The following is a 12,607-nucleotide window of genomic DNA, read 5'->3' as shown; positions in this document are numbered from 1 at the left end:
AGCTTTTCCCTAACTCCAATTGGCCTTAGGTTGGTTTCTTATAGTAGCTGGTGGATGGTCTTTTCTTGTTCTTTTATTTGTTTCATGTATTCTTTGAGTGTTTCTTTATAATATATCATTTGGTCCTCAACTTCAGACAGTCTATCTTCACATTGGTCATTTCTGCATTTTATGAATTCTCTTGTTTTTTTCCAGGTATTTCTGTCATATCTTTTTATGGATTCTTTATCTTTGGTGACTTTTTCAATCATATTTTGAACTGTTTGAACATGTTTTGAACTGTTTTTGTTAGCTCTTCCAATTTTTTTTACTCATTTTGCCAAATTCACAATAGGCATTTTTCTTTTGACCAGGGATTGAATTCGGGTCCTTGCTCTTGCATAGCAGGTGGCAAAACCACTGAGCTAAATCCCCGGGCCCAACATTGGGCATTTTGAGTGATAATTTTGTGAACTTTTGATTCATTTCCTCTGTGAACTCACTTACTGTCTTCATTTCTTCTTTAACCTTTACATAGCATTCTGATATCTGGTATTTGTTTTTCTCTTCACTTGTGCCCCCCTTTATCAGTTTTAGCAGAGATGAGAGACCTTAGGGGTCTTCTGTACTCTTGCTTTCCCATGGTCCTCTTCATATGTACATTCAATTTTTAGTTTTAGTTTATTTCCCCCTCTTTTCCTGTTTTTGGTGCTGCAGCTTGAGGTCTAGTAGAATGAAGAGAGCTTCTAGATTAGCAGAGCTGCCCCCAGCACTGAGGAGGTGAGCTGTGATCCCCCCCCCGGTTGAAATGAGAAGACACGTAAACAAGTCTCAAAACCAGACTTCCAGATCACCTAAAGCAACCCCAAAGGGAAACAAGATAGAACAATCTGATACTCAACAACCTCGACTCCTTGAACTGGAAACAAAAGAGGATCTGGAAAAAATGAAATCAGAAATAATTTCTCAGATAACAGCAGAGATGGTGCCCATAGTGCAAGACATGATTAATAAATCTAGAAAGGACAGAGATTAAAAAAATAGAGGAGCCAAAGAACATGATGGAATCCCAACATAGGAAACAAATGGAATCAATAAAACAGATGTAAACAGATTTCCAGGAGATTAAAACCTCCATTGAAAGTCTACACAGCAGAATGAACCAATGTGAGGACAGAATTTCAGATATAGAAGATAAGATTGCAATTAGTGACCAAGAAAAGAAAAATTTCTTTAAAATAGTAAGTGACCACGAGAAAGCAATCCACCAGCTGATAGATAATGCAAAGAAGAATAACATAAGACTGATCAGACTCAATGAAGAAGCAGAAGAGAGTGCAGATGACCTAAAAAAAATGTTCACAGAAGTGACGGACTTCCCAAGCAGGACAAAACAACAAGACATACAGATAAGTGAGGCATATAGGACTCCAAATAGCCTTGATCAAAAAAATCTCCACATAGTCATATAATAGTTAAGATTCCAGAAACCCAACAGAAGAACAAAATTCTACAAGCAGTGAGAGAAAAGAAACAAATCACATACAAAGGAAAGCCCATCAGAATCACAGCAGACTTCTCAATACAAACCCTCGAGGCAAGAAGAGCTTGGAGTGATGTATTTCAAACCCTAAAGGAAAACAGCCTCTAACCAAGATTGACATAAACTGCAAAACTATCTTTCAAAATTGATGGAGAAATAAAATACTTTCTTGACAAAAAGCACCTTAGGAACTTCATGAAAACCAAACCAGCACTCCAAAAAATTTTAGACAATATCCTAGGAAAAGACAATGAAGATCACAACCTCAGAAAGACCAGCAGAATGAATCTATCAGGTATGACAAGAAATTAAATGCAAAGGGGGAGAATCCAACAAACAGAAAAAGTCATGACAATGATAAGTCAATACATATCAGTTATAACCATCAATGTGAATGGTCTCAATTCACCAATCAAAAGAAATACGCTGGCAGAATGGGTAAAGAAGTAAGATCCAACAATATGCTACATACAGGAAATACACTTAATTCAAAAAGAAACTCAGACTGCAAGTTAAAGGGTGGAAAACAATACTACATGTGACAGGAACCTGAAAAAAAGCAGGAGTAGCTATCCTCTTTGAAGATCAAGTGAATTTCAAACCCACACTGATTAAGAGAGACAAAGAAGGACACTACACCCTTGTAAAGGGAACAATCCAAGAGGAAGAGATGACAATCAAATATATATGCACCAAACACTAGTGTGCCCAGCTATATAAAAAAAATACTAATGGACATGAAAAATCAAAGAAGTACTAATACAATAGCAGTGGGGGACCTCAATACCCCACTGTCACAAATAGATCAACTAGACAAAAAATAAGGTATGAATTGCTAGAACCCAAAGAAACTCTTGAACAAATGAACTTAACAGATGTTTACAGAGTGTTCCACCCCACAAAATCAGAATACACATTCTTTTCAGCTGCACACAGGTCGTTCTCCAAAATAGACCATATCCTTGCTCAAAGAACATGTTTAAGTAAGTGCAAAGGAATTGAAGTTATCCCCTGTATATTATCAGGCCATAGTGTGATGAAATTGGAGATCAACACAAGAATTTCATAAACACAGGAAAAATGAACAACACACTTCTGAATAACCAATGGCTCACAGAAGAAATTGAAGAAGAAATCAGACAGTTCCTTCAATTAAATGATAGTGCCAATACAACATATCAGAATCTATGGGACACAATGAAAGCAGCGTTATGAGGGAAATTCATAGCAGTGAATACTCATATTAGGAAAACAGAGTGAGGCCAATTGAACAACCTGATGTTGAACCTCAAGCTTCTAGAAAAAAAGAGAACGACAAACAAAAAATTCATACAAGGGAGGAAATTATAAAGATCAGAGGAGAAATCAATGCAATGGCGACTAAGTGAAGAATACAAAAATTAATGAAGCCAAGAGGTGGTTCTTGGAAAGAATCAACAAAATTGACAAACCCTTAGCCAACCTTATCAGAAAAAGGAAAGAAAAGGCCCAAATCCATGCAATTAGGAATGAAAAGGGTGAATTTACAAAGGAAAGGACCCAGCAGAAATCCAGCGGATCATCAATACCTACTTCAAGAACCTATATGGCAAAAAGATGGAAAACACAGAAGAAATGGACAGATTCCTAGATACATATGAATTACCAGAGTTGAATGAAGACCTAAAAATTCTAAACAACCCAATATCAATCAATGAAATTGAAAACGTAATTAAAAACTTACCGACTTAGAGAAGCCTGGGTCCTGATGGCTTCACTGATGAATTCTACAAGACATTTAGAGAGTAACTACTGCCACTACTGTTTAAAATCTTCAACGAAATTGAAAGGGAAGCAATACTCTCTAATTCATTCCTGGAAGCAAGCATCACCTTGATCCCCAAAAGATCCCCAGAGAAAGACCCAACGTAAAAAGAGAACTATAGGCCAATCTCACTAATGAACATAGATGCAAAAATCCTTAATAAGATACTGGCAAATAGAATGCAGAGGATCATCAAGAAGATCGTACACCCTGATCAAGTGAGATTCATCCCAGGGATGCAGGGATGGTTCAACATATGCAAATCAATCAATGTAATACACTATATCAATAGAGCCAAGGACAGAAACCATATGATCATCTCAATAGATGCAGAAAAAGCATTTGACAAAATCCAACATGCATTTATGATAAAAACCCTACAAAAAAGTTGGAAGAGATGGTCTCTACCTCAATCTGATAAAGCCATCTATGTTAAACCAATGGCCAATAACATACTAAATGATCAAAAACTGAAATCCTTCTAAAATCAGAAACAAGACAAGGATGTCCACTATCACCACTCCTGTTCAGTATAGTTCTGGAAACATTAGCCATGGCAATTAGACAAGAGAAGGAAATAAAAGGAATAAAGATAGGAAATGAAGAAGTCAAATTGTCATTATTTGCAGATGACATGATACTCTGCGTAGAAAACCCCAAGAACTCCACCAAAAGTCTTCTAGACTTAATAACCAAATTCAGTAGAGTAGCTGGATACAAGGTCAACACACAAAAATCAATAGCTTTCCTGTACACAAACAACAGACTCACTGAGAGAGAAATAGGGCAAATAATTCCTTTCACAATAGCATCCAAAAAACTGAAACACCTAGGAATCAACTCAATGAAAGAAATCAAAGCCCTCTTCTCTGAAAACTATAGCACTCTGAAAAGAGAGATTGAAGATGATATCAGAAAATGAACAGATATCCCCTGCTCCTGGGTAGGAAGGATCAACATAGTGAAAATGGCGATACTTCCAAAACTCCTATATAGATTCAATGCAATCATTGAAATTCCAGCAGCATACATCAAGGACCTTGAGAAAAACAATCCAGAAATTTATTTGGAACAAGAAAAGACCTAGAATAGCAAAAGCAATTCTAGGTAACAGAGACATGGCAGGGGGTATCACAACCCCCAACTTGAAACTATACTACAAAGCTACTGTGATAAAAACAGCATGGTACTGGCAAAGAAACAGACCTGAGGACCAGTGGAACAGATTAGAAGATGCAGAAACAACTCCAGACACACTCAGCCATCTCATCTTTGACAAAGGAGCCAAACACCCTCACTGGAGGAAAGATAGCCTCTTTAATAAATGGTGCTGGAAAAATTGGGGTTCAGCTTGCCAAAGATTAAAACTAGACCTATATTACTCACCTTGCACTAAACTAAAATCAAAATGGACTAAAGATCTAAATATTAAAATAGAAATGCTAAACCGGCTGGAACAGAGGATAGGTAGAACTCTTGAAGACATTGGTGTAGGAAAAGACTTTATGAACAAAATCTCAGTTGCTTGTGAACTAGCACAATCAACAAGTGAGATCTCTTCTTACTAAAAAGCTTCTGCACAGCAAGAGAAACCACCAGCAGTATGAAGAGACAATCCACAATGTGGGAAAAAATTTTCACCTGTTGTTCCTCATACAAAGGTCTACTATCTTGAATCTATAAAGAACGTAAAAAAATCAGACCTCCCAAATTTAAAGACCCAATCCAAAAATGGGCAGCTGAAATGAACAGACCTTTCTCAGAAAAAGAAGTTGAAACAGCAAATAAACCCATGAAAAAAATATTCAACATCACTGGTCATTTGAGAGATGCAAATGAAAATAACACTGAGATTTCACCTCACCCCAGAAAGAATGGCTGCTTTCAAGAAATCAACCAATAACAAATGCTGGCAGGGCTGTGGGGAAAAGGGAACCCTGCTTCGCTGCTGGTGGGAGTATAAACTGGTGCAACCACTGTGGAAATCATTATGGAGATACCTCTAAGAACTAGGACTGGAAGTCCCATTTGACCCAGCTATTCCCCGCTGGGCATCTTCCCAAGAGAATTAAAAGAATCATACCACAGCTATATATGTGCACCCATGTTCATAGCAGCACAATTTGCAATATCTAAAACTTGGAAGCAGCCCAAATGCCCATCAACTGGAGACTGGATAAAGAAAATGCCATTTTTAAAATAAAATGGAGTAGTACTTAGCCATAAAAATGAGAAATTAGACATTTATATCTAAATGGATGCACATTGAGGCCATATTCTTAAGTGAAATAAATAGGACACACACACGTGTTAATACCGAATAGTTCTCTAGTGTGATAAAGTGAAAGTGTAAATAAGGACTAAAAGGTATAATATATAATGTGAAATAGGTAGAAAAGGGGCAAAGGAGAAGGGGAAGTGGAAGGGGTAGGGGAATGGAGGAAGAGAATGGAATTAATATGAGAAAAAGAAAAAATGGAAACAAAGTCTTTGTAAATAGGGAGGGATGGAGGGCTTGAAGGGAGGGTAGGGGAATGGGGAAAAATAAGAACCAAAGGAGATGATTATGTAAAGGTACAAATTTCCAATGATGAATGTCGTTATATTGTATGCCTAAAATGTACCAATAAAATTAATTTAAAAAAAGAGAGCTTGTAATTCACATGAAGATTTTTAGTAAGGTACTACTTCCCTATGATATATTTTCAGTTTTATATATCCAGAGACAACATTTACCCCTTCCATTATTTAATTTAAGCGATTTGGTCTTTGTCTCTGTGTTCTACCGAACAAAATATTTCTGATTATGACAGCATGAACAGATCTTGTCATACATTACTTTTATTTTGAAACAGGGTCTTGCTATGTAGTTTAGGTTGCCCCTGAATTCACCATGTAGCCCAGGCTGGCCTCAAACTAGCAGTGATCCTCCTGCTTCAGCCTTCCAAGTGCTGGGATTACAGTCATGCACCACAACCTCCAGCTCATACATCACTTGTATAAGATAACCCTATTTTTACATTTTCCCCTTTTATCAAAACTCTATGTAGACTATGTTAATTTCTTATTAGCAGTTGTTCTGCAATGTGGTGGAAGAAGTAGAGAGAAGAGATTGAATGGTAGATGAAAGACAAGTGTAAGTCAGTAAGGGGGAAGTTAGTAGGTGCAATAGAGATAAGTGGGAGAGAAAAAGTAAATTAGATACGAGCTTAGATTTTGTTGGAGTAATTTTAGTTGGATTGAATGGTTACTGTTGAAAGATAATATTTGTGGAGGTGAGTATGCAATATATGAGGAAACAGGTGTATTTTTGTGATTGAGAAAGCTATGTCCCTGTTGAAACCTGTTGATAAGCTCTTTGTACTTATAATGTGGAAAAGATGTTTGAAAGGACTGGGGGCTAAGTCATCTCCAGAAGAGACAAAGGAATAGGATAGGGAGGATAGTGGGTTGATACAGGATGAGATAGGAGTGACTGAGAGAGAACAGAATATAGCAAATTAGAGACTTGAGAGGAGGAGTTAATATACTGGGAAAAAGAATTAAGAAACAGAATTGCTGCAGGATGAGAATGAGACGAGAAGAGGAAGAGAACCCAGACACCAACTACGTCAAAATAAGTAGAAGAAAAACAAAAACCAAAACCAAATAAGCAAATAAAAATTATCAAAACAAAACAAAACCCCAAACAATAGCCAAACCAAACCAAACCAAAGAATTCAACACGAAGAAAATAAAACTCAGAAGATATCTGATGGGAACTCAGTTTAAACACTTGAACAAGAGAATGTATATGTGATTGACATGTAACTTCTTCGTCAGAAAGCCTGGGAGATGGCAGCGACCAGCGTCTAACAGCTTGGGTCCTCACTGTCTGAAATCTGCAGTTTCCTCAGGATGTGTGTGCTGTACCTGCTGGAGTTACTGAATTGTTGAATTTGGGAGAAGAAATTGGGTGTATTTGGCTAGTGCTTCATAGGTTCTCTTAGAAAATTCCTGACCATAGGACACACATAATTTCTGCAAGTCATTGCCATTACGGTGGAGACTTGCTGTTGCCCAATTATGGCCTAAATCAGTCTCATTCAGTCCATTTGGCTTCAGTTCTGAAGAGAATTTCTTAAGTCAGCTGTATCAGTAATAAAGCTAACATTAATTTCCATTGGTGTCCCATACTTTATTTCTCAGTTAGTTTCAGTCTTGGAAGGGGAAGAGAAAAAGTAGAGTTGGAAGTCCCAAATCAGTTTCTTTTGCTAGTGAAATAGTCATGGAGCTTACAGTCTGGTGAAGGCATACAAACAAGTAAACAGTCAGTACATACAATTATCCCACATATAGTATGACAACTCCTATCATATGAACAAATCTTTTCCTTTTTTTTCTGGTATGAGGGATTGAATCAAGGACCTTGTGCTTGCTAGGCAAGCACTTTACCACAGAACTATATTCCCAGTCTGTGAACAAATCACTTTTGAGGAATTAAAAAAAAACAACCCTCAGTATTCTAAGAGCACACGGTTTGAAGGGATGACTGGTGAGAGATGAATTGCAAGAAGGTTAACAGGGGCCCAATCAGAGCATCTTTTAAACCCAAGTAATATGAAATTCATCCAAGTGCAATGGGGATCTATTAAAAGATTTCAAGCAGTAGAGGTTTAGAATTAGATTTTTGATAAACTACTCTGGTTATAATATGGAAAATGATTTTAACAGGACAAAGCTAGAATATAGTTTGTACCCTACTGCAATCATCTATTTGGGTGTCTCTCTTCCCAATCCCCACTATATGTAGAACTTCTAGGTAATTGCCAGTGGAAATGGGAAAAGGTGGGTGGATTGGGGATATCTAAGAGGTAGACATTATAGGACTTTGTCATTGATTAGAAGTGGGGAGTGAGGGAGAGAGAAAAGTCACAGATGATGTCAACCTTTCTGGCTTGGACAACTGCCCATACAAAGAGGATACAAGAGGGAAAGTATCAGATGGCACTGCTGTGCTTCTAACTTGTTCTGTTTCCTATCCATAGAGGCAATGTGTACCCCTGATGTCTGCTAGAGGAATCTATTTGGAACAATTTCATTAAACACACATGAGGTTAGATTTATTAATATGCAATATCCCAACTTTAGAGGTGCTTGTTCCAGTTCCTGTAAGATTTTACTGCAGTTTGAGTTTTCACAGACAGAAATTGCTGAGTCACAGTGCAGGTGACCTAGGCTATGTTGAAGTAAATCATTTTTTTTTCCTGGAAAAACAAGTGGGTGGAAGCTTAATTAGTGTACACTGTGTGGGAATGAGTCACAATCAGTTAAAACTCTTTTCTACTCTTCAGGCCACACCCATCTAATATTTAGGCCAATGTAGGCATGAGCACATTACTCTAAGCAAAATGCCCAGGGAAGCCCCCTCTTTCTGTTCCTAGCTCTCTATCTTCCTTACAACAAAGAGAAAGCCAATTTTTCTTGTTACTTTCTCTTTTTCCCACCTTTCATTTCTTCTAATTCTTTGCTTTGCTGGAAAGCATTAGAATTGGGCTTAGTTGTTGAAATAGTGGAAATAAGTTATTAAATGGTGGAAATAAAATCTCAAGACAATTCTTGGGACTGATGATATTTGTAGGAATAAATATCACGAATCCCACTCCTATTGCAAAGGACTTTTTTTGTAATACATCATCTCTATTTGGAAAGAAACAGTTGTGGTACTACTGAAAGGCAATTGGGTGGGAAGAACCTATGTTGTCTTTCAGGAAATTCTATACTTGAGAAGGTCAAGGACCTTACAGATTAAAAAGTTCTTTGTACAAATTAAGCTCAGTAGAAAACTAAAACAGGGAAACATTTTGTTTGAAGCATTATTTCCTACAGTAGTGAATCTCAATCACCAGCAGTAGCCATAATATAAGTCAACCTAAAAAATAACCTAGTAGGAATATATCAAATTTTCCACCTGTAAGGGATGGCTTCCTTCAAATAAAGATGGAGATCTAGTTAGTGAAATAATGATTTAAGCTAAAAAATTTACAACCCCTAGACTTTTGCACTAAGGCTGTGCACTGGTCTTTTCATTTAATGAATGTAGTCCTTAAACTTGGGACTAAGTCTTTTGGTTAAATATCTAGCTAAGTAAATAGCAAAGCGAGTAACTCAACAATGGCTTATTGAACGAGCCAACACAGGGCACTTCTGGGCCATTCCAATTTCTGATTGAACATGAGGTGAATACAGGCAATAACTTTGTCTACTCAGAAACATGGAAGTAGAGAGGAAGAAAGCATGGGCTTACATCTGTCCAGTTGTTCTTTCATTTAACATTTACTGAACCCCTATTGGGAGTCAGAAATTGTGTTTGCCTGTGGAGAGAGATTAAAGCCCTTGAGAGCTTTTCAATCCATCCAGGAGAGAGACACATAATCATATATAACACATGTGATAAATGCTGGGGCAGTGCTTCTCAGACTTTAGTATGTGAAAGAATGACCTGGAGAGCTTAATTAAAATACATCTCCAGATAGAAGCACATGTAGGTCCATGAAGAAGGAGTCATCTATTTTACCTGGTCATGCTTGCACTGATACAAAAAATAAAATAAGTAGATATTCTCCAGGCAGAAAAAGTGGAAATAGGTAGAATTCATAAATAGAGTTTTCCATATTTGGGGCCAATGTGTGACAGGTAAGGATGTAAAGATGAGTGTGGGCCACATTACTCACAGTCTTGTTTTTTTTTTTTTTTGGTACCGGGGATTGAACTCAGGTCCTTACGCTTGAGGGAGACAGGTGGCAGAACCACTGAGCTAAATCCTCGGCCCACAGTCTTAAGTGCCACACTGAGTAATGGAAATTTTATTCTCTAGTAGAACCATTGAGAGTTTCAAGCAAAGGAATAAGCTATGCAGGAATCTGGTGAAGAACATTCCAGTCAGAGGAAACAAGAGTAAAGTCCTTAAAGTTGGAGTGTTCTTGGTCTGTATATGGGTAAGCAAGAAGGTAAGTGTATCTGAAATGCAGACTGAGGAAGATAGTATTAGTTGATGAGGTCAGAAAGGTTGGCAGGGGTCACATCATGTAGGGCCTTAGGGACTGTGGTAAGAACATTGGATTTTAAGTCCCTTGAGCATGGATAGGACACGATGTGAGGTCCGAAAGTATCACTCTGGCTGCCATGTACACGGAAAGGGTCAAGAATGGAAAGCAAGAGAGTTGTTTGAAGACTACTCTAGGGTTCAGGGGTAGAGGTGATGGTTGCTTGGACCAGGTAGACTTTGACCAATTCATATATTGGTATCTAACACTATAGTCACATAAAATAGTTCTATTATTCTAAGAATTGTCTCATCCTGCTTTTTTGTGGTCACATCATTTCCTTAATCCTCCCCAGCCCCAACCACTGGCAACTTCTGACCTGTTTTATATCCCTATAATTTCATCTTTTCCAGAATTTCACACAAATAGAATTGTAATCTTTTATGTCTGCTTCTTTCACTAGGAAAATTGCACTTGATATTCATCCATGATGTATGACTCAATAGTTCATTTCTTTTTATTCCTGAGAAAAGTTTTATTTTGATATTCCACTGGTTGTTTTTTCATTCACCAACTAAAGGACATTTGGATTGTTTCCAGTTTCGAGTGATTATGGAGAAGCATTTGTATGTAGGCTTTGTGAGGACTTAAACTTTCATTTCTATTGGATAAATGGAAATGATTGTCATACACACACATGTGCATAGTAGAATTAGACACATGGATAGTGCATGTTTAACTTTATACTGTTTTCCATAGCAGCTGTCATTTTGCATTCTTGCCAGCAATACAAGAGAGTTCCAGTTGCTCTCCAATCTTATCAGCATTTGATATTTTCAATAATTTTTTATTTTAGCCATTCTAGGGGATATAGAGTGATATCTCATTGTGTCTTTAATTTGAATTTTCCTAACATCTAATACTATTAAGCAAAGTAGAGCCAGATTTATTGATGCAATGGATGTGGGATGTGAAAGAGAGTGAGGAGTGAAGGACAATTCTAAACTCTTTGGTTTGAACAAAATTACAGTGAAAGAGGTCAATAGAATTTAGAAATGGTTATTTAACATGATTTCAGTAGCTCAGGAAAGGCTGAGTAATGGTCATTAGAAAAGAGAAAATGGTTGTTGTTATTATGCAAAGGAAAAGTGATACCATACTCCTATCCCATACACCCATCAGGAATTACGCATGAGATTTATTCAGAGCAAACAGAACTAATGATGATTAAAGAACTTTTAAGGGTGGTATGTGGGTGGATAATGAAAGGTGTCACCATCAAGGAAAGACATGTCAACCTAAGAAACGCAGGCCTCTGCTAATATCTCAGGGATATGATTCACTGTGGAAGCCTGAAACTTGTTTTATAGCTTATATGGGCGGTGACTGGGGAAGAGTTGTTTTTACTGACACAAGGAGTAGAGAAAAGTTGATGGTTTGGATAATGGGATCTGGTAATTGGGCATAATGGACAATGATCTCATCTTAAATAAGCAAATCTAAAGAAGTAGTTACCTTGGTCCATATCAAGCAGAATCACAGGAGAGATGACAAATCAAGGGGACCTGCAAGACACAGTATGCTGCACGTTTTCCACCTGGTTTTTCAGGCTAATTATTCATGGATGGATTGTTAGTCATCTCTGATGCAGATATAGGTAATGGTCATTTAAGAAACAATAAGAAAGAGATTATCTGGAAGCCACTGACATTGTTGCCTTGGTGACAGGTTCCAATCAAAGAAGACACAGAGAGATCGTCCCACCACATTTCTGGTATGTTTCATTGCTTGGTTTCTAATTCTTCTTTGGCTTCTTCATCAATTTATTTTCTTCAATTTTCTACCTTTATTTTAATTTATTGTCTTTAACAACAGAAATAGTTTTATTGTTTTTATTTTTGCCTTTTGAAAAATTCAAACAATTCAGGAAAATGTATGGAAGAAAGTAAAAGTTTTTTGAAATCTCGACACCTCAGGTTTTGCAAGATTAAATGTTTTGCAAGATCATCCTTTCATGTTGATGCATGCATATTCCTGTATGGACTTTCATGTGAATTAGAAACTGTCATACACATTTAAAAATGTTTTTAAAAATGATTTTAAAAAATAGTAGACAACTATTTTTGTATTAAATTCTTTTATTGGTACATTGTAGGTATACAACACTTACATTTCTCATTGGGAATTGTACCTTTACATAATACATCTTGGTTCTTATTTTTTCCCCATTCCTAGCCCTCCCTTCACGCCCGCCAC

The 12,607-nt window shown here is 37.1% G+C and overlaps 1 long non-coding RNA gene across 1 annotated transcript in view; it reads left to right on the top strand.

Moving 5' to 3' along the window:
- Nucleotides 1-12,607, top strand: part of LOC147824333 (uncharacterized) — a 98,169-nt gene that overhangs the window by 67,869 nt on the left and 17,693 nt on the right. The window contains exon 3 of the long non-coding RNA XR_015442428.1: nt 12,080-12,125. This is a non-coding gene — a long non-coding RNA (uncharacterized LOC147824333). The remainder of the gene's footprint in view (nt 1-12,079; nt 12,126-12,607) is intronic.

Source organism: Heterocephalus glaber, unplaced genomic scaffold (genome assembly GCF_053883595.1).
Source record: "Heterocephalus glaber isolate CG9 unplaced genomic scaffold, H.glaber_assembly_v1.0 deba00001547, whole genome shotgun sequence".
Lineage (NCBI taxonomy): Eukaryota > Metazoa > Chordata > Mammalia > Rodentia > Bathyergidae > Heterocephalus > Heterocephalus glaber.
This window is presented reverse-complemented; position numbering and strand designations above follow the sequence as displayed.